Consider the following 21,877-nt stretch of genomic DNA (forward strand, 5'->3'; position numbering starts at 1 on the left):
CAGACAGACAGACAGACAGACAGACAGACAGACAGACAGACAGACAGACAGACAGACAAAAATTTTAAAAACGTGTGATTCAGTTATGGTATAGTTCAAATAACCATATGAGCTTAATATGAGGTAGTTATTTCGAAATTATAGACAGACACTCCAATTTTATTTATTAGTATAGATTAAGCAACCAAAGTCCATGAAATTTTGCAGACATATTCTAGAAACTAATATTTGTGCCTGTGGTGTTTTAGATTTTTCTAAAAATATGTAATTTTAAAATTACAGGGGCTCAAAGATTTGTATGTGAATTTTTAAGATCGCGTAATTTTGAAACCGAATATTTTAACGGAAATCTGGAAAACCACAGGCATAGATATTAGTTTGTAGAATATGTCTGCAAAATTTCATGGACTTTGGTTGCTTAATATTCAAATGAAATTGGAACTACGTTTGTATGGAGCGAGTGACGGAGAGACCCCTCCTAACTATTGACGTAGCTATTACTATCATACGCTTCACGCTTGGTTGCAGAGAAAGGGATCATCCCTTGAATTTTGTCCCACCTAATATACTCTTACTTATAAAAATATCTATTTCCACGTCAGTTAGCCTTTCAACAAAGAGTTTATATATCCCCTTTTTAACCCCCGACTCAAAAAGAGGGGTGTTATAAGTTTGACGTGTGTATCTGTGTATCTGTCTGTGGCATCATAGCGCCTAAACGAATGAACCGATTTTAATTTAGTTTTTTTTTGTTTGAAAGGTGGCTTGATCGAAAGTGTTCTTAGCTATAATCCAAGAAAATCGGTTCAGCAGTTTGAAAGTTATCAGCTATTTTCTAGTTACTGTAACCTTCGCTTGTCGGGGGTGTTATAAATTTTTAATTTACACTTGTTACAAAAGAAATTCCTTTTCTCTTGCCTTGCTCTTTAGCAAGAACACCATAAAGGAAATGGGCTGGACTTCGTCTGTGGTGGCGTTTGATGGCGCGCGTGTTGTGCCTTTTGGAGTGTTTTTTTGTTAAAAGTGGCCGGTTTTTGGTCCTGCTGGTGTTTATTGGTGGTGGAACTGACTGGGACGCGCTCTAAAGGGGCGCCGCGTGAATTTCGGCGGGCGCCGGCACAGACGAAGTCCATACTTATATAGTTTCCCTAACTTGTAAATAACTACAAACTTGACATTGGCTAATCTTTGTAAAACGAGACGAGAGAGAAAAAAGGAAATGGCCATTGTGATGTCTTATCATAATACCTACCTGTAATAAAATAAACTCAACTTATAAGAACAGACTTTATTGCATCTATTACAGTTCTTCATAAACTCCAGCTTTAGTGCTAACTTTCATCTTCTTGAAAATAATTATTATTAATAATTATTAATCATAAACACCAATCTTTTTTTTTTCTTTATCAACCAACACTCTACTGATATCCCCCACTATTCTCACTCGTGCTTTTTCTCTATTTTTTACATTCCTAATTCAAAAAGATCCTTCTTTTTTTATGGTTAAAGAAACTTTATTCTTATTAAGAACTAGCTGATGCCCGCAGCTTCGCCCGCGTGGATTGGTCAGATCCCCTGCAGCATCAGGATTGAGGAGTTGGAATCCAAATTTTTTATGAAACAATGTCACAAAGTTCCTCTATCGATTAAAAAATAAATGACGCAAATCGGTTCAGAAATCTCGGAGATTTCGGTGTACATAGGTAGAAAAACACAACTCCCTTTTTGAAGGTTGGTTAAAAAAGAAGCCTATGTTACTCCCTGATCAATTCTGTACTTGTCTTGAAAATCCCGTCAAAATCAGTTCAGCCGTTCCGAAGATTAGCCTTTTCAAACAGACAGACAGACAGACAGACAGACAGACAAAAATTTTAAAAACCTGTGATTCAGTTATAGTATCGTTCAAATAACCATATCACCTTAATATGCGGTAGTTATTTCGATATTACAGACAGACACTCCAATTTCATTTATTAGTATAGATTTAAAAAATCACTTAGGTACATGAGAAATTTTACAATACGTAAACATTAGGTATCTTATCCATAAAGTACTGCGATTTTATACAAAAACCAAGTGGAAGACATCGTTGAAGATATTAGCCATTTTTAAAACCTCTTAGTATTTTCATAATTTTTTTCAGCTAAAATATATCCATTTTCATACCAAAGTAAACATTCATAATACAATGGATAATATTACACGGGAATGTATGTGGTTGTTATTTAGTTTTGTAATGCAAACAATTATGTTAATTAGTAACTTATTGTGATTGCCGTTAGTTAATTAATTATGATTTCGGATAATCGTAATGCGATGGCGGCTTTAAAAGGCAATTTCGTGAAAATGTTTATGGACTCTAATTTTTACAAGTGTAAATTAAAAATTTATAACACCCCCGACAAGTGAAGGTTACAGTAACTAGAAAAGAGCTGATAACTTTCAAACGGCTGAATCGATTTTCTTGGATTATAGCTAAGAACACTCTCGATCAAGCCACCTTAAAAAAAAAAACTAAATTAAAATCGGTTCATTAGTTTAGGAGCTACGATGCCACAGACAGATACACAGATACACACCTCAAACCCCTCTTTTTGGGTCGGGGGTTAAAAACTAAATAGGCATGTGTTAGTCTGCATCACACCAAATTATGGGATGATGCGGCTTGCCTAGAAGGTGTCTATTCTCTCTTCTTTTGAACGCTTCAATATTAAAATTCCATATTATTAGTCCACTAGGTAGATAGCCGACATTAAATGGATCGCAGGGAGCCACTGGATTTTCGGTTCTGATTAATTTAATCATCTAATTTAATAATCATTCATTGATCATTTAATCATCTAATTTAATAATCATTCATTGATCAATTAATCATATAATTTCAATAATCAAACTACATTTAACTAAGAATAGCAAAAGAAAATGGCAATTAACTACTTTTTAAAAGGATTAGGGTATTAAAGGTAAAAGGTGTTTGTAAGAATATTACGAATAACGTGTAAACAATGAAACTTACTTTATAAGTTACAGAGAAATAGTGATTTTTCAGAGCGCCTGAAGTTTTTGGATGACAAGAACTTCGTATCGTAGAATTGCTATTACATTGGGTTAGGCGATGGGTATTTCTACTTACGTAGGTATTTTCCATAGGTTTAGAATGAGCGTAGCGAAAAAATCGTAAGTCTATGGTATTTTCAGAGTTCTGTATATAGTAGGTACTGCTTACAAAATAAAAGACGGACCTATTCCGATCTTCCAGTTATTTCTTTTTTAACCTGCTTTTAGAGCAAATAAATTTCTTTATTTATTTTATTAACCCCCGACCCAAAAAGAGGGGTGTTATAAGTTTGACGTGTGTATCTGCGTATCTGTCTGTGGCATCGAAGCTCCCAAACTAATGAACCGATTTTAATTTAGTTTTTTTTTGTTTAATGGTGGCTTGATCGAGAGTGTTCTTAGCTAGCTATGATCCAAGAAAATCGGTTCAGCCGTTTGATAGTTATCAGCACGAATTTATCTTTTATCCCATACTAGCTTATGGCAGCATTTATCCGCGTGAACTGCACAAATTTCAAACCCCTATTTCACCCCCTTAGGGGTTCAATTTTCAAGAATTCTTTCTTAGTGGATGTTCACGTCATAATAGCTACCTGCGTGCCTTTCAGCTTGATTCGTCCAATAGTTAGAGCTTAGTGTTGATCAGTCAGTCAGTCAGTCGGCCACCTTTTCCTTTTACATATTTAAAACAGTTTTTTCACCTAAAACGCGTGAATCTCACGGTGAATGTCGCTGCCGTCATTAGCGGGTCGCTTCCGCTTCCGGTTCGCTTCCGGTTGGGCGCGAAGACTCTATTGTGTGTGCTGTGATAGCATTGTTCGCAATTTTTAATTTTTCCGCTGAAGATTTGTAATCTTGACTTGAACTTTGACCTCTTAATAATACTAACGACCGCTCCCGGCTTAACTCGGTAAAATATAAATCTAAACACACGCACACACACAACACTCACTCGACACACACGCAACACGCGATGCACACGCACAACGTGCCCGACAGGTCGATCGAGTTAGCGCGCAGGCTGTGCGGGTGAGCGGGGCGGTACAACCCCGATTGCCATCTCGACCTGTCGCGTACAATAGGTACGCTCTATAGATCTCAGCCTAATATTACAAAGAGGTAAAGTTTGTGAGTTTGGTATGTAAGGGGTGATCTCTGTTGAATGAATGATCCGATTATGAAAGTTCTTTAACGGACATTATAGCTATACTCTGTTCACTAGCACAATGCCCCTACCGTATTTGTGTTTATTATTTTATTCATATTTTATTACAATATCCATAAGATAAATAAAGTATTCTGTTTTATTCTTAGGATATCCCCGAGTGCTATAAGCTATAAATTGGACTTCGTCTGTGATGGCGTTTGCTGGCGCGCGTGCTGTGCTTGTTTGGAGTGTTTTTTTTTGTTAAGAGTGGCTGGTTTTTGTGTTATTTGGTGTTTTTTGGTGGTTGAACTGACTGGGAAGCGCTCTAAAGGGGCGCCGCGCGTATGTCGGCGGGCGCCGGCGCAGACGGAGTCCATACTTGTATAAATTCAATAACTTGAAAATATCACAAACTTGACATTGGCTAATCAGAGTAAAGCCAGATTTAAAGAAAAAAAAAAGAAAAAAAAAGCTATAAATTGTGCTAAGTCAAAAGCAAGACCAATAAAGATTTTTCTCATGCGTTGGCTCGAATTGTAACGCGAGTAAAAAAACCAAATGTAATTCCGTTTTTAGATAGAAAATAGATAAAAGATCGATATCCACGTAATTTATCATAATAATTAAGCCGTCAAAACGTCCGGACACTGTAAACAATAGCCGTGAATTGTAAACAACGCCGCACTTGTCCGCCGTGTGATTGATTGTAAACAGAAACAAGATGGCCGACACCAATAGCGATCGTTATTTTATATTTTATCGACAATGCATCTACGCATACAAAAGAATGAACTGACCGACTGACATACCTACCTATCCTAATACGGCCCTCCTAAGGCAATAGGTGGCCACTCATTTTTAGACATTTTGAGTAAATTGAGAAAACGTGAAAATTGATTGCTTAAGATAGAAACATTGATTTTTTAAGATAGAAATACTTGTACAGTAATTTATAGAATTATGCGATCCAATCAATTGAATGATAAAAATGATAAATTTAATAATATTTATATATATAATTATATTGGCGCACGTCGCCACGTTAAGGCGAGGTCCCGTACTTTAGTCTTTAAAAATTAATTAAAGTAAACTTTTTAAAGTTCCAATCAGTGAATTATGTAATATAGTGTCTAATTCTTCAGTAAAAGTGTTTGTGTAAAGATTTTTGCAGTAAATAGTGCGTAATCCGTAATTTTATACAAGTACAAATAAAACTTTTGCAAACACAAATAACACTGTGTAATCGATTATAAATAAAATAAACAATATAAGAAGTGTTAATTTAAACTATCACATGTGTATAATATAAGAAAACAAACTAAAAATCAAGATTAAAGGCAATTATATTATTAGAAGAAAAAAGAGGCAGTTTAAAGGTTTAAAGTGAACGTTAGCGCATTTCCAAGGTGTAGGTAGTATAAAAACACGAACGGCAGTGATGCGTCAGTGATCGCGAACCGTGGAGTCGGCGTGTTAAATGACCGGTCGGGGTCAATATCCACTTACAACTCGACAATTAGTATAAGAACACTAAATTCAATCACTACGTAACACGCTCGCTGGCCGATCCTAAGTGGCGCTCACTTTAAACTAGATACACCAGAGTTCAAGTCCCTATCCTCAATAAAAAAAAATTTTTTTTCTTTTCTGCTTTTATCTTTTTGTATATATATTTTTTATTTTTTTGGACTTTCTTCTAAATTAAATCATTATTTAAAAAAAAAAATGCCGAATCTACACTGGAACTGTTGTAACGATACTAGAGGCAACGAGGACTATGTATGTTGTGCGATCTGTAATAATGCCTATCACCATGCATGTTTGCTACCGACCGGTCAGTCAAGCATAAGCACGGAACTAGAGTCTGAATGGAAATGCCCCTCATGTACGTCAAAAAGACCGAAAGGTAATAACGAGAATACGCCTGTACGTAATGACATGAAGTTACTTAGCGAACAAAACACAGCGAAAAGATCGAACAAACGAGCAGCTCTTTCTCCTCCGGAACAATCATGTCCCACTGAACAAAGCGATTTTCGAGAAATTGTTAGAGAAATTTTAAAGACTGAGATGAATGAGATGGTTACGAATTTAACTGCATCTATCAGAACCGTATTAAATAGCGAATTAAAACTTTTACGAGAAGAAATTACAGACATGAAACACTCAATAAATTTTATTAATGACCAATATGATGATTTTATTAAAGAACACCGCGCTAATGACACGATGTTGAAGAATCTAAAGGAAAATAATAGTAAACTGGAGGCGACCATAGAAAATCTAAATATACGTATAAACGATCTTGAACAACGATCCAGGTCAAATAATGTGGAATTGCAATGTATTCCTGAAAAAAAGAATGAAAATCTGATTTCAATCATCGAACAGTTGGGAAATGTCATAGGTCAGGATACAACACCAGATAAAATTTTAAACGTCACAAGAGTAGCTAAAGTTAATCGTCTGAGTACCCGTCCTCGATCCATTATTGTTCAATTTAATTCTCCGTTGACTAGAGACAGTTTTTTAGCGGCAGTTATTAAGCATAATAAAAGCAATCCCACCGATAAGTTAAATACTTCTCACATTGGAATTGGAGCTGTAGGCGAAAAAAAGCCCATCTATGTAGTCGAACATCTGTCACCAGAAAATAAAGCCCTGCACGCCGCGACCAGAATTAAAGCAAAAGAAAAAGGATATAGATATGTTTGGGTCCGTAATGGTCGTATCCTGATTCGTAAGGATGATAGCTCCGATTACAAAATAGTGAAAAATATGGACTTTTTAAGTACATTAAGTTAGTGTGTAGGGTAGAGGTCATGTACTGGTGTCATATTCTCCATAAAATACGCGTCATTAAATGTTCTATACCAAAACGTGTGCGGGCTTAGAACCAAAACGCACGATGTTTACCGGAACGTTGCGATTAACAATTATGACATCATTATTTTGACTGAAACCTGGTTGAATAACTCCATTTTAAGTAGTGAATTGTTTGACTCACGATATAACGTATATAGAAGAGACAGGCAAACTTCTAACCTTAGCACTAAAACAGATGGTGGTGGGGTATTAATTGCTGTTAAAAAAAGTATTAACTCCAATAGAGTTGTTTGTTGGGAAAGTAATTGTGAAGATATTTGGGTTATTGTTGATGAACCTCGTTTGAAAAGTATTAGTCACTTTGCTATATGTGCTGTATACCTCCCGCCACCTGTTAATAAGAACGTACTAGAACACTTTTTGAATAACTGTAATAAAGTATCAGAGCAACACAATATGTTAACATGTATAATTGGCGATTTTAATCTCAGCTGCATTAACTGGAATGAACCTTTTGAGGGAAAACTTGTCCCTACAGCTCAAGCGTTACTCGACTTTGTATCCGAAAATGGACTGCGTCAATGTAATTCGGTACTAAATAATAGGAGAAAAATACTGGACCTAGTTCTTGTCAATTTACCTGCGTGCTCTGTCAGTTATTCATATAACTCTATTAGTAATATTGATCCACCACATCCCCCACTAGAAATAAATTTACCTGACGTAAGACCGGACGGACTGACAGTTAATACTTCTATCGAGCGGTTTGACTACTATAAGGCAGATTACGATTCCATTATCGAGTACTTAAAAGGCATTGACTGGCATAAGCTAATGGATTTAGACGATATAAACGATTTGGTTAGTGTGTTTTACGACAAATTGCATACTGCTATCTCTAACTATGTTCCGCGACGAAAAGTAAGGGGTAATAAATATCCTGCGTGGATAAGTAGCAAGGTTGCAAAAAGAATCCAAGAAAAACATAAAATACTAAAACGATATAAAAAGTACAAAAATCCTAGGGATGAACTCGAGTTAAGAATACTTAGTGACCGATGTGACAGACTTACGCGTGACGCTTACAATAACTATAATAATGAACTTGAAAAGCAAATTCAAATAAACCCAAAAGCATTCTGGACATTCTTGAAAAGTAAGCGTAAAAACTCGAACTCGTATCCAGCAACAATGAATGATGGAGTTAATACATCTTCTAGTGGCGATGGAATATGCAACATGTTTTCAAATTTCTTTGCCTCCGTCTACGAAGACCCTAATAACACCTGCAATAGTAACTGCTCTTCTGCCAATCTGAAAAAGAATCTCTACTTAGGTTATAGCGACAACCTGGCATTTATTGAATTAAGTGAAGACCAAATCTTAAAAAAACTTAGAGACTTGGATATAGCAAAAGGTGCTGGATCAGATAACATACCACCAATATTCATAAAACTATGTGCAACCAGTTTAACATTACCTTTATATCTAATATTCAGAGCTTCTTTACGCTCTGGAAGCTTTCCCTCGGCATGGAAACAAGCAAAAGTTGTACCAGTTTTCAAAAGTTAGGACAAAAAAGATGTCCGCAACTATAGACCCATATCCATTCTTTCGGTTTTTGCCAAGGTCTTCGAATCTTTAGTGTGTCCTATAGTTCAATTGCATTTTCAACGTTTTGTTTCTGAACATCAGCATGGATTCTTGCCAGGTAGATCCACGTCCTCTAACCTAGTAAGTTTCACGACCTCGTTATCAGCAGCTATCGACTCACAAAAGCAGGTGGACACGATATACACAGATTTTAAAAAGGCTTTTGACAAAGTACCACACCGAAACCTAATTGAGAAACTTTCGTACTATGGATTTTCTGATCCACTACTGCAATGGTTTACATCATACTTAAATGATCGTTCTTTTTATGTTGTCGTTAACGGGTTTAAATCCTCAGTGCACTCAATAACATCAGGAATCCCTCAAGGATCACATCTTGGTCCGATTTTGTTTAATATTTTCGTGAACGATATTGTTTTCTGCTTTGAACACTCCACACCATACCTGTATGCTGATGATTTAAAATTCACAAAAATAATTTGTTCCCCAAGGGATTCACTTTTACTACAAGATGATTTGAACAGGTTAACAGACTGGTGCACATCTAATGGCATGCAACTTAATTGCAATAAATGTCTCCACATCAAATTTACCCGCAAGCATAACACTATACCAACGCAATATAGTCTAAACGGCATAAGCTTAAAAGAAGTTGATCTCATAAAAGACTTGGGTGTTATGTTAGATAGCAAGTTGACATATCTTAATCACATAGATAAGGTTATTGGCAAATCATCTAAATTGTTAGGTTTTATTATGAGGCAAGGTAGAACCTTTAAAGAAACTAAAACTAAAATAGCTCTTTATAACAGTCTTGTCCGTAGTCACCTGGAGTACTGCAGCGTAGTTTGGCGGCCACATTATGCTACACACTATTTAAGATTAGAACGTGTCCAAAAAAGATTCATGTGGCATCTGTCGTATTCAGAAAAAATACACAAAACAGTTATTTCGTATAAAGATAGACTAAAAAACTTTAAAATGATGACCCTTAAAAATAGAGGTGACTTGCTGGATCTTATGTTCCTATATAAACTGCTAAGAAATAAAGTAGACTGTCCAAGTTTACTTAGCCAAATCAATTTCAGAGTGCCGCGTAGATATCCACGCGCTGCCATAACTCCCTTAGTGCCACCACTCAGTAGAACAGTCTTTGGTGCCAACGCTACTCTGCCCCGGTTGTGTAAACTATACAACGAGCGTAGTCGGTCGATAGACATAAATACAAATTCGCTCGCTATGTTTCGCAAGCTAGTGATAAGCGACCTAGTCAAATAGCTGTACACGAAACTGAACATATATATTATAGTGTAAATAAGGTATTAATTTATTTTTGTATTCTTAAAATTAATGAATTTATATTTTAACTTTTCATATTGTTATTTTAGTCAGTATTCAAAATTTATGTATATATTTTGTTTAACTACCATTAGAAAATGAAAGTAGGTTTTATGAACTGTAAACTTATTTTAGAAATATGACCTTAGTATGTTTAAAATATAAGAAAACTGTAACAGTATAAACTTTAAAAATTGTATCATTAGATAATGTACCTAGTTAATTTTAATTTTTTATCTTGCTTATTCATTTTAAATATAATATGTATCTTTCATACTGCATTGAACTAGAAAAATCGTTAGTTAGCATAATATCCTCTTTGTAACTCTTTGTGGTATTTGTACGGAATTAGCATGTAGTGTTTACTTTTAAATGATTTAACATAGTTGAGCATGATAGAAAAACCAATGTATTTATTATAGTTATTAAGTTTATGTTAAATCGCTAGTAAACCTTTAAATAAAAATAAAAAATAAAATAAAATAAAATAAACATTGTAAAATAAGTGTTGTAAACACTTGATCGAACTTTTGATCGAATCTATAAATGCAGTTTTAATGAAAACTGCATTTATAGATATTGCATCAGTTTTTTGTAAAGTCTCATAAATAAGTAAAGTATCTCAAATCCAGTGTCTGAAAATATAAAAATAACATACATATTTATTATCATTATTACTTTGAGTTTTAATGTAGATTTAAGCTGTTATTTTATAAAAAAAAAAAAAAACTTATGTTGATGTCAATAAAATATATGTTTCTTTATTCTTACTTAGAAAACGTTGTAAAATGATGTACTCCCTTCGAAAAGCCGTAACATCTGGAGTAAAAAGTTCAAATACTCAGGATGACAAACTAGATTCCTCATAGGATACATTCCAACGATTTGTAATAATTTCTTAGACGATATACCTCAGAAGGTACATAAGTTTCCGACGTGGTAATAACATCGAGCTGTCAGATAGATTATGTACCCGCCTGTCTCAAATATTAATACACAGTCTGCCACAGACAGACAAGGTGCCCCTCTGTGAATTATGGACACGGGCGGTGATAATATTTAATGATATAGGAAATAAGATAGGTTATTTGTCATTTTTATCCGGATTATTGGATCATTGGCTTGTAAGATTAGGCGCAATTATTTTCTTGTCTGCGTAAAAGTTAGTCTATGACACTTTGCGCTTATGTTATTGGATTTTTAAACTGTAAGATTTGGAGCTAGTAGTTTTTTATATATTATGTGCAAAAGTGAGTCTATGATATTTTGCGCTTATGTTATTGGATTATTGGCCTGTAAGATTAGGCGCAATTACTTTAATTTTTGCGCAAAATTGAGTCTATGATATTTTGCGCTTATGTTATTGGATTATTATTGGCCTGTCAAATTAGGTGCAATTACTTTCTTATCTGCGCAATGGTGAGTCTAAGACATTTTTCGCGAATACATCGGCTTAAAATGAGCCTGAGATACTTTTGCGCAAATGTGACTCTCTCTTTGCGCTTTAAAAAAAATCTACAAATAATTATTTAGTTTTGAACATAAAAAGCATAGTTCCTACAATTCCACTCCCGTATAATCGACTCAGAAACCAGAAAATGAGATAATCTCAAAGGCCGACGTTTTTGAGCTGAAACAGTTTTGATCTAGGGGTCCAACTTTGGCTGGAGTAGATTTCTCCGACATCAATGATTAAACCTGTTCTGGGTTCAAAATGGTCTATATTATATTATGTAATAGGTACTTGAAATTGCTTAGTCGGCATAATATCACCATAATTCAAAATAGCGGAAGGAAATGCCTGCGATCAAAGAGACTATATTGCTAAATTTAATACAGTTTGACAGTTATTTATCCTCTTATGCGGAATATTAAGCGCCCTGTAGTAGACAGCCGGGAGGCTTTATTATGAGTTATAGTTTGGGAGCTTGGTGACATTTTTAACCCCCGACCCAAAAAGAGGGGTGTTATAAGTTTGACGTGTGTATCTGTGTATCTGTGTGTCTGTGTATCTGTGTATCTGTCTGTGGCATCGTAGCGCCTAAACGAATGAACCGATTTTAATGTACTTTTTTTTTGTTTGAAAGGTGGTTTGATCGAGAGTGTTCTTAGCTATAATCCAAAAAAATTGGTTCAGCCGTTTAAGAGTTATCAGCTCTTTTCTAGTTTTCTTGTAGAAAAGAAGGTTAGATAACCATTAGGTTCATAATATTATGTCAATTGACAAATGTCAAGCTGTCAAGATGGACGTTGCCTAGATACATAATTATTTATTTGAAAATGATGTTTTGGAAAACTCAGATACTTTGTCGGGGGTGTTATAAATTTTAAATTTACACTTGTTTGAGTTATTACATTAATATAAGGATTTTTTTTTAAATGAAGTTATAGCACTGTACTGTTATAAGTGAACCTGCCTACATTAGCCGCAAACCAAGTATGTAGTCCAGTCTAAAGTTACAACATGGCGGTCTGCGCAGGAAGGATAAACACGGAATAAATACAGGAGCCAGTTAAGATCTGTTTCTGCGCCTCGTCATACGCCTCGTGTTCAGATTGGACTACTTCTTTTACGGTCACTGTAACATTTTTTTACACATTATGTACCTAACTAAAGCCACTAAACCACTTTAGTAAAGTGTGATTTGTGACTTCTGTCTATAATATTTAGTTCATGGATAGCGTAATTAATTATAGAATTTCTTCTTGTTTCAGGTAATTTTCTACATGACGTCATTACATGGGGGTCATCTGCAGTAGGTATGCTCCCAATATGAACGGAAGAGCAACATTAAAGGGGTAGGTTAGGCAAACAGTGCCATATTTCGATACGTCCTAACAAAGAAATGGGAAGTAAATAAGTACTTAATTAATGATTATAATTTACCTTCAACCATTTTTACGATATCCCCTAACATTTCACGACATTAGTAAAATTATACTTACTATACAAATAAATAATTATTTGTTCGAAGTTCTGCGCGCGTTTTTCCATAATAAGTTGAGGCAGACATGTTCTGGAGTGGAGACCACTTATCAGCAATCGCAGTGTGGAACGACCTCCGACCCGCTGGACTGACGACCTTAAGAGGATAGCGGGAAGTGGGTGGATGAGGAAGGCGGAGGATCGTGTGTGGTGGCGCGCTCTCGAAGGCCTATGTCCAGCAGTGGACGCATACAGGCTGACTGATTGATTGATTGATGTCTACATACCTAAAACCTAAAGGCTGTTTTACCATTTAGCCAAAGCAACAACTAGCGACAATGCGGCATGCTACTAACATCGATTGTCCAAAGATGAGCTGTAATAAGGGCTAACAAAGTGCATAGCTAGCGACATTGATGGTGGAACTACAAGTGTATAATCCAATCTCGAAGAACAAAGCACAGAAGCGTAACCTATGTTAACAAACAGTATTTCTTGTATAATTGAAGTTGCATACAAATTAGACCGTTCAAACCTGTTCCACCCTATCCCACTTTAACAGGGCTCCTCCGTCACTCGTTTCATACAATCGTAGTTCCAATTTCATTTGAATATTAAGCAACCAAAGTCCATGAAATTTTGCAGACATATTCTAGAAACTAATATCTGTGTCTGTGGTGTTTTAGATTTTTCTAAAAATATGTAGTTTTAAAATTACAGGGGCTCAAAGATTTGTATGAAAATTTTTAAGACCGCGTAACTTTGAAACTGAATACTTTAACAGAAATTTGGAAAACCACAGACATAGATATTAGTTTCTAGAATATGTCTGCAAAATTTCATGGACTTTGGTTGCTTAATATTCAAATGAAATTGGAACTGCGATTGTATGAAACGAGTGACGGAGAGAGCCCTCTTAAGCCCGGGGGTCGGACTAGTACGAACATGTTACTATACGAGATAAACATGTCCCCAGCGAGTTTATGAACGATAAGTTAACTTGTGGCATAATTTGTGCTGCATTCATTTGTCTGTTTTGTTACCTAATGTGGCCATACATTATTTAGCTGTGTTTATTTAACCTCCTGCCAGACCATGATCGCCTGGTCGATCTATCACCTATTTAGAATTTGGCACTTACCTAAATTTTTTAAATTACCTACCCAATGGTAGGAGGCAGGAGCTTTTGTCGGATATTAATGTGATGGGTTTCAGATCTTATGTTTATTTAACCTCTTAACAGGGCTCTCTCCGTCACTCGTTTCATACAATCGTAGTTCCAATTTCATTTGAATATTAAGCAACCAAAGTCCATGAAATTTTGCAGACATATTCTAGAAACTAATATCTGTGTCTGTGGTGTTTTAGATTTTTCTAAAAACATGTAGTTTTAAAATTACAGGGGCTCAAAGATTTGAATGTAAATTTTTAAGACCGCGTAACTTTGAAACCGAATATTTTAACAGAAATCTGGAAAACCACAGAATAGATGTTAGTTCCTAGAATATGTCTGCAAAATTTCATGGACTTTGGTTGCTTAATCTTCAAATGAAATTGGAACTACGATTGTATGAAGCGAGTGACGGAGACAGCCCTCTTAAAGCCCTTGATCGCCTCTTACTTACCTACTTAAAAAATGAATATATCGGAACTCAAGAGTATGTCTTTGCGCCGTATTTCTCATTTCTGAGGATCGCGACCCCTTTGTATTAGTCACATACTCAAAGGGGTGTTCATCGAATAATGGTGTTACAAGCTTTCAGTTCCTTCCGCATAGGTCTTAAAAATATACCTAGGTAGTCTAGATACTACTGATCTGTTTCATTATTACGATCTGGCTTCGACCTAGGTCAATATACGTTCTTACCTAAATTAAGAGACTCAAAATGGGAATCCAAAGTTATTGGAAAAAAAAATACTTAGGTAGTAGGTAGATAGGTACAAAATTTAAATATTTCAGTTATATAATATGAATATCAGACGCCAAGGAAATGAAAAAGCTAGATTCAGACCTAAAAACTAGGTCACCCATCTACTCACCGACTCGGGTCAAAAAAGTTAATTTTCTTTCAATTTACAAACTGCAGGATGCCAGCAGTTAGGTTTTTATTCATTTCGCCTACTTCTTAATGCACTTAATGATTCCTTATAGTCAATAACCAGGTAGGTATCTGATAATAATCGAACTATAAAACCGTAAGCTTGGATCGCAATACACACATTCTGAGCTACCGAAACCGCAACCACAGGCCGTAACCGGTTCAAAAGGCCCTTATTGAATTCAGCACTACCCACTTACTTGGAAACAAACGCGTCCATTCCAAAATCACTTCTATCTTCCAATACATAAAGTTCATATTTCAATATAGCCAGTAGAGCTATAAATGCTATTCTGAATTGAACTTTATTCTAATAAAGCTTGGTTTGATATTCAAATGCAAGTGATTGAATCGGTGTGCAAGTATGAACGCCATCTGTCGGGGTTAATGTGTAGCGAGTTAGTACTAACACATGACGCGGTTTTCGCGCTATGCGTTTTATTGCCCCTACTATGAATGCATTTCGATTTCGGTTACAATTGAATATCCATAAACAATGCATCCAAAGTAAGTTAGGATACCTGTATCCGTCAATTGTAAATAAAAAATACAGCTGGCAAGGAAATAAAATGATTTTTTCTACATTATCTAACTAATTTGATTATTAAATTATTTGACTGAAGGGCTGGTTAAGTATTAAATTATTTGACTAAAGGGCTGGATCTCTTTTTTGCAAAAGATCAGCCTAGCTTTTCAGCGCGAAAATCTAGCCAGTATTCTTGGTACCATTCCACGCGGGCATGATTCGTACAGTAATTATTAGATAAGGCTAGTTATTAATTTTTATTGTAACATTTTCAATAAAATAGCATAATAATTCTTAGAACTTGAAAACGTGTTGAAACAAAATAAATAAATCGTGGTGAAGCGATTTATAAACTTTCGAATACGACACAAATAAAATTAACGCCTTATTAATATAATTTGTTTTTCTAAGCTACCTTACTCTCATTTTTAACCGACTTCCAAAAAAGGAGAAGGTTTTGAATTCTGCTCGTTTTTTCGAGAAGTAAAAAATCTTATTTCACAATAATTTAGTATCGATCTTCATCTTTGTTAAACAGCCATGCATTTTTAAATTATACCTTGCATACAAATTCATATCGTAACTTTGAGTAATAAAGTTTAAATTGGCTTGCTAATGAAGTTATTGCAATCGGAATTACATCAAAAGAATTGGTGTTTTATGTTGTGGGGTTTAAGGTTGGAATTGCATTGGTTGGTGATGTAGTATTAAATATCATAATTTGCTGTGTTTTATAGTTCCCTTGCGTATTCCGTTAGTCCTTACTGTGTGTATGTTTAAACTATCGTGAGAGATCCAATAGTCTGGTCTGGTCTGGTGGAAGAATTACTGCTTACTATTTATTCTTCCGGCAAAAGCTATGCCGCCAAGCGATACCGAGTGGGAACCAATAGTGGGGTAGGAAAATGACGTAGGTCGGGCTTGATGTGTCTTCATAGTAAAGCGCTTGTAGCGATTTTGTTGGCGTATTCCATTAGTCCTTACTGTGTGTATGTTTAAACTATCGTGAGAGATCCAATAGTCTGGTCTGGTCTGGTGGAAGAATTACTACTTACTATTCTTCCGGCAAAAGCTATACCGAGTGGGAACCAATAGTGGGGTAGGAAAAATGACGTTGGTCGTGGGGTGTGGGTATAAAAAACCGGCCAAGTGCGAGTCAGACTCACGCACCGAGGGTTCCGTACTCGAGTAATTTTTTAATAGGTTAATCTAGGTCAACGAGAAGTACCCTATAGGTTTTCTTGACAGACACGATAGACGGAGAGACCGACAACAAAGTGATCCTATAAGGGTTCCGTTTTTCCTTTTGAGGTACGGAACCCCAAACAAAATGGTACTCCTCCCATGGTTAGTCCACTTCCTCCTTAGACTTCATGACTTACCGCTTGGTGAGATTACTGTCAAGGGCAAATAATATAGGTAGGTTACCATAGGTACCTACTTACCTATAGGTATGATCGAAAAGTTCTATTAAAGGTGTCAAACATAGATGAGAAGCAAAACAGGGATATGCAAAGTATGTAGGACTCAATATCCGCAGTCGCACGGCACAATCAGAGGTGCGGAACCGTCGTTAGAGTTCCGCATCCCGCCCGGAAGTGAGCTCAATCCTGTTTGCCTTTATGTAAACCCTTTGTTTTTATTATTACAATAAAGCTTATATCTGCGACTTCGTTCACCTGGATTTAGGTCATTGAAGATCCCGCTGGTCTCAACTTTTTTTCTTAATAACGTTTATTTGCAAAAAAAAGATTTACAAGGTATGCATGGACCCCTAACTCCCAAAAAAGTATAGACTGTGTTATGGGAGTTAGTGCCTTCCCTGTTGCATTTGCTCTAATTTAACTTAAAGTAAGGTAGGAATAAGTAAAAGTAAAGAAATTAAAATTAAGTTAATATAAATGAATAAAAGTATTTGTGTAATGGACGTCTAGGTCATAGAGATTTATGTTTCTTACAAATTAATACTAGCTTTTTCGTTCGTGTAAATCATAGCCTTCTAGATTTTTTAAGAAGAATACTAGCCATTTTAATCAGGACTAACACGCCGCTTTCCCCTCCAACTAAGCGTAAAGCTTGTGCTATGAGTGGGTACGATAATAGTGCAACGGGTGGGGTTTGAACCGCCAACCTTTCGGATTTCAGTCCGCTCATTTAACCGTTGAGTTATTGAGGCTTCGAAGATGGTGGTTTAAATTACCTATGTTTTTTAAAAACCCCATGGAAATTCTTCGATTTTCCGGCATACAAAGTAGCCTATATCCATATAGGTACGTACCTACGGCAAGCAAGTTCTCTATTTCATTTTCCGGGACCAAAAGTAGTTATGTTTTCCCCGGGATGTAAGCTATTCTGTATCCGGCAAAATCGGTTAAACAGATGGGCCGTGAAAAGCTAGTAGACAGACAGACACATTTCCACATTTATAAAATGGAATATGGAATTACCTAGTGTGGATATGGATCGAATTAATGATGACTTATCTCAGTGAAGAATTCATAAACCTTCAGAGTCAAAAATAGTTTTGACTGTGTTTTGCACTTGACAAATATTATATAACCTTTTATATGTATATTACAGTCAAACTTTTCTCCGGATTTTTACTTTACCACATTTAAATAGGTTCATTAGACGTAATACCTCTACAATGAATTTTGATTATATTCAGGTTAAGTAAACAAAAGTTTTAATGTAGTTAGTTAGCCGATAAATGCTGTGGCTAAGTTGCGAAGTTGGTTCTACCGCTGTTGAATATCGGAAAATTGTTTGAAAGCGAATTTGTGAAGTATTTTCTAGTTTTCTTTATTTTGTACCTATTGGAGGATTATTATTGCAGTTCTTTCATGAATTGGCAAGTAGATAAGCTATTATGACGTAGACATCCGCTAAGAAAGGATTGCTGGAAATTCAACCCCTAAGGGGTAACTTAGGGGGTGGATTAGTAAGTTGAATTCTAATGGCATCCTTTATAACCTAAAGGAGTCAATAACACTATTCACACTAATATTATAAAGGAGAAAGTTTGTGTGTATGTGTGTGTATGTGTATGTTTGTTACTCCTTCACGCAAAAATCACTGGACGGATTTGGTTGAAATTCAGAATGGAGATAGATAATATCCTGGATTAGCACATAAGCTACTTTTATCCCGAAAAATCTAAGAGTTCCCACGGGATTTCGAAAAACCTAAATCCACGCGGACGAAGTCGTGGACGTCAGCTAGTAACTTATATGACCTAATTTTTTTGGAAAGGAAATTAATTTTTTTTTTAGGAAAAACAAAAAAAAGATGCATCCTTGATCCTTTCCTCTCACTTGAACTTTAGCGAATAACCCCTGTATATCGATGCGAACCAATCAGGTAAGTGGATCAGTATTTCACCTGACCCGCAAAGGAAACTAAGCATCAGTTTAGGTACTCACATAATATTATATGTGTTTGTTGGCGATCGCCCGCGGATTTGCTCGGCTCAAATGTAAATCCTCTTTCACGTGGATTTAGATTTTCAAAAATTCCGTGGCAACTCTTTGATTTTCCGGAATGAAAAGTAGCATATGTCATTCTAAAGGTCTTTAATTATTATACCCAAGTAAAAAGTCTCGTCTGATTACGTTGCTGCATTGCGACGTGATTAAAGAGCAAACTAATAGACTAACAAAAACACTTCCGCAACTATCATATGAGTATGGTTCAGATTCCACCCAAAATTCATTGAAATCCATTGAAAATCCAAAATCCATAGTGTTCAAAATCCATTGAAGGTTTTCTACGAAAAAACATTTTCCTATCACTCAAGTAGAACCAACCAATGTCAAATTGGCTCGGTGGCTATCGGTGGTCTGTAACCAATCAATGTCAAATGAGTTCAGCGGCTATCGGTGGTGTTAGACACTGAGTTAGCGAATCACCCCGCTGGGCATTTATAACTTTTTCTAAGGTATGTATCTTAGTTTAAAGAAAAAGTCTATGAAGTTTATGGAGTCTAAGAACTTTATGGAGTTTTATTACAATAAAACTCCATAAAGTTTATAGAGCGTACTCATTATCATACTTGTGTACCAAGCGGCGCCGCGGGGGAAAGTTAGCGAAAGATGCCTACGGAAACTAGAATATTTCAGCTTAAATTATGAACAGCTGGCAACTTCAACATGGCGCGGGAATAACGTCGGACTTCGGAATGGGGTGCGACTTGATTCCGAGGTGTTACTCACAAAATGGCTGCATTTTTAACCCCTGACCCAAAAAGAGGGGTGTTATAAGTTTGACGTGTGTATCTGTGTATCTGTGTGTCTGTGTATCTGTGTATCTGTCTGTGGCCTCGTAGCGCCTAAACGAATGAACCGATTTTAATTTTGTTTTTTTTGTTTGAAAGGTGGCTTGATCGAGAGTGTTCTTAGCTATAATCCAAAAAAATTGGTTCAGCCGTTTGGAAGTTATCAGCTCTTTTCTGGTTTCCTTATTACTTTTATCCCAGAGCCACCAGAGGTTACGTATTTTCTGACATAGGAAATATGTACGATTGAGTAGGGTTAGTAAGTACTAAGAAGGCATGCCTAGCCTACCTGCTAGCTTGCTTAGACGGCCAATTTTCAGGTATCTGATAATCAAGGTACATAAAAAAACCCCCGACACATAAACCTCTAAAAAGTAAAAAAATAATAGGTAAGTATGTATGGGCCCTTTAAGAATAGTATAAATAGTAAAGTTTTTATCCAAGCGTTCGTTGCGCCAGGGGACCGCTACCTATCATAAACTATGAAAATCATCTGTTATAGAAAGAATAGTCTTTAGCGGTCCCCCGACGCAACGAACGCTTGGATAAAAACTTTACTATTTATACTATTCTTAAAGGGCCCATACATACTTACCTATTATTTTTTTACTTTTTAGAGGTTTATGTGTCGGGGGTTTTTAATTTTTTTTTTCTTTTTATTATTAGACTACTATCTTCTTAAAAGTAGGTAACTTTAGTTTTAAGTTGGCGCAAATAAGTATTAACCATTAGGTCCCAAAAGAAGATTTTTTCGACTGCATACGGATGAAGTCGAGAACAAGTGTAAATTAAAAATTTATAACACCCCCGACAAGTGAAGGTTTATAGTAACTAGAAAAGAGCTGATAACTTTCAAACGGCTGAACCGATTTTCTTGGATTATAGCTAAGAATACTCTCGATCAAGCCACCTTCCAAACAAAAAAAACTAAATTAAAATCGGTTCATTAGTTTAGGAGCTACGATGCCACAGACAGAAACACAGATACACGACAAACTTATAACACCCCTCTTTTTGGGTCGGGGGTTAAAAATGGCTCATAGCTCTCTAATAAATGGAGATCGTATTTCGTCTTTTGTCTTCGAGTGTTTTCCTTCCCATTCACCCTTAATTGATTTCTATCATACAATAAAATAAAATTGGTATTTGGACTTTCGGGCAAAAATGAAGAAGTAAATAAGTAGGTACATAATATTATGATTTTTATGAATTCCACTCCTCACCGATTTTGAACAACTCCTCTCGAGCGAAGCCACGGCGCATCAGTTAGTACATATACAACACGGGCAAAGTTATAGGTAACTTCCTGTTACAAAATAAAATAAAAGTTTCTTTTTTTCTTAGTAGGGCTTTATTTTTATACCTCTCCGAATACGCCAAAACCTATCAATGTTAAGTAGCCACGAGAAAGCACCCCTAATCCTCCTAATGGATACCTACTAATAACTTTCGACCATTATTCGCGGATAGCTTAACGAAATAAGTTTTACGATAAGAAAAACCAATAATAGGTATATCCAATAGGTTTAATCTCTTACCTTATAAGTTACATCCACACTCTCGACGAGCCGACTCGAAGAAACGCGAGTGCAAAAGTGTGACGCTTTACTTTTGGTCTCGGTTTTTGCCTAGAGTACGGCTAATCTTAGAGCTAACTTTGATTTTCGTAAGATTTAAGACACCGCTACAAGTGTAAATTAAATAACACCCCTGACAAGTGCAGGTTACAGTAACTAGAAAAGAGCTGATAACTTTCAAACGGCTGAACCGATTTTCTTGGATTATAGCTAAAAACACTCTCGATCAAGCCACCTTTCAAACAAAAAACTAAATTAAAATCGGTTCATTAGTTTAGTAGCTACGATACCACAGACAGATACACAGATACACACGTCAAACTTATAACACCGCTCTTTTTGGGTCGAGGGTTTAAAAACGAGACAGTGTAATGGCTCTCACATAAACCTGTTTCAATTCAACTCTAAATAAAGTCTGAGTAGGTTCAAAGTTCGCTCTATTAGATCTCAGCCTTATTTTGCGGTTACATTAAGGTTAGCGTCAATGCCCAACA

At 35.9% G+C, this 21,877-nt stretch overlaps 1 protein-coding gene and 1 long non-coding RNA gene across 9 annotated transcripts in view; both read left to right on the forward strand.

Annotated features, from left to right (window-relative positions):
- Positions 1-21,877, forward strand: part of LOC123876958 (dystrophin, isoforms A/C/F/G/H-like) — a 674,182-nt gene that overhangs the window by 404,311 nt on the left and 247,994 nt on the right. The window lies entirely within an intron of this gene.
- On the forward strand, positions 1,987-15,582 carry LOC123876986. Its single transcript, XR_006798471.1, has 3 exons — positions 1,987-2,076; positions 11,203-11,208; positions 15,569-15,582. It is a non-coding gene; the product is annotated as an uncharacterized LOC123876986 (long non-coding RNA).

The sequence above is a fragment of the Maniola jurtina genome, chromosome 22 (assembly GCF_905333055.1).
Source record: "Maniola jurtina chromosome 22, ilManJurt1.1, whole genome shotgun sequence".
In the NCBI taxonomy this organism is placed as follows: Eukaryota; Metazoa; Arthropoda; class Insecta; order Lepidoptera; family Nymphalidae; genus Maniola; species Maniola jurtina.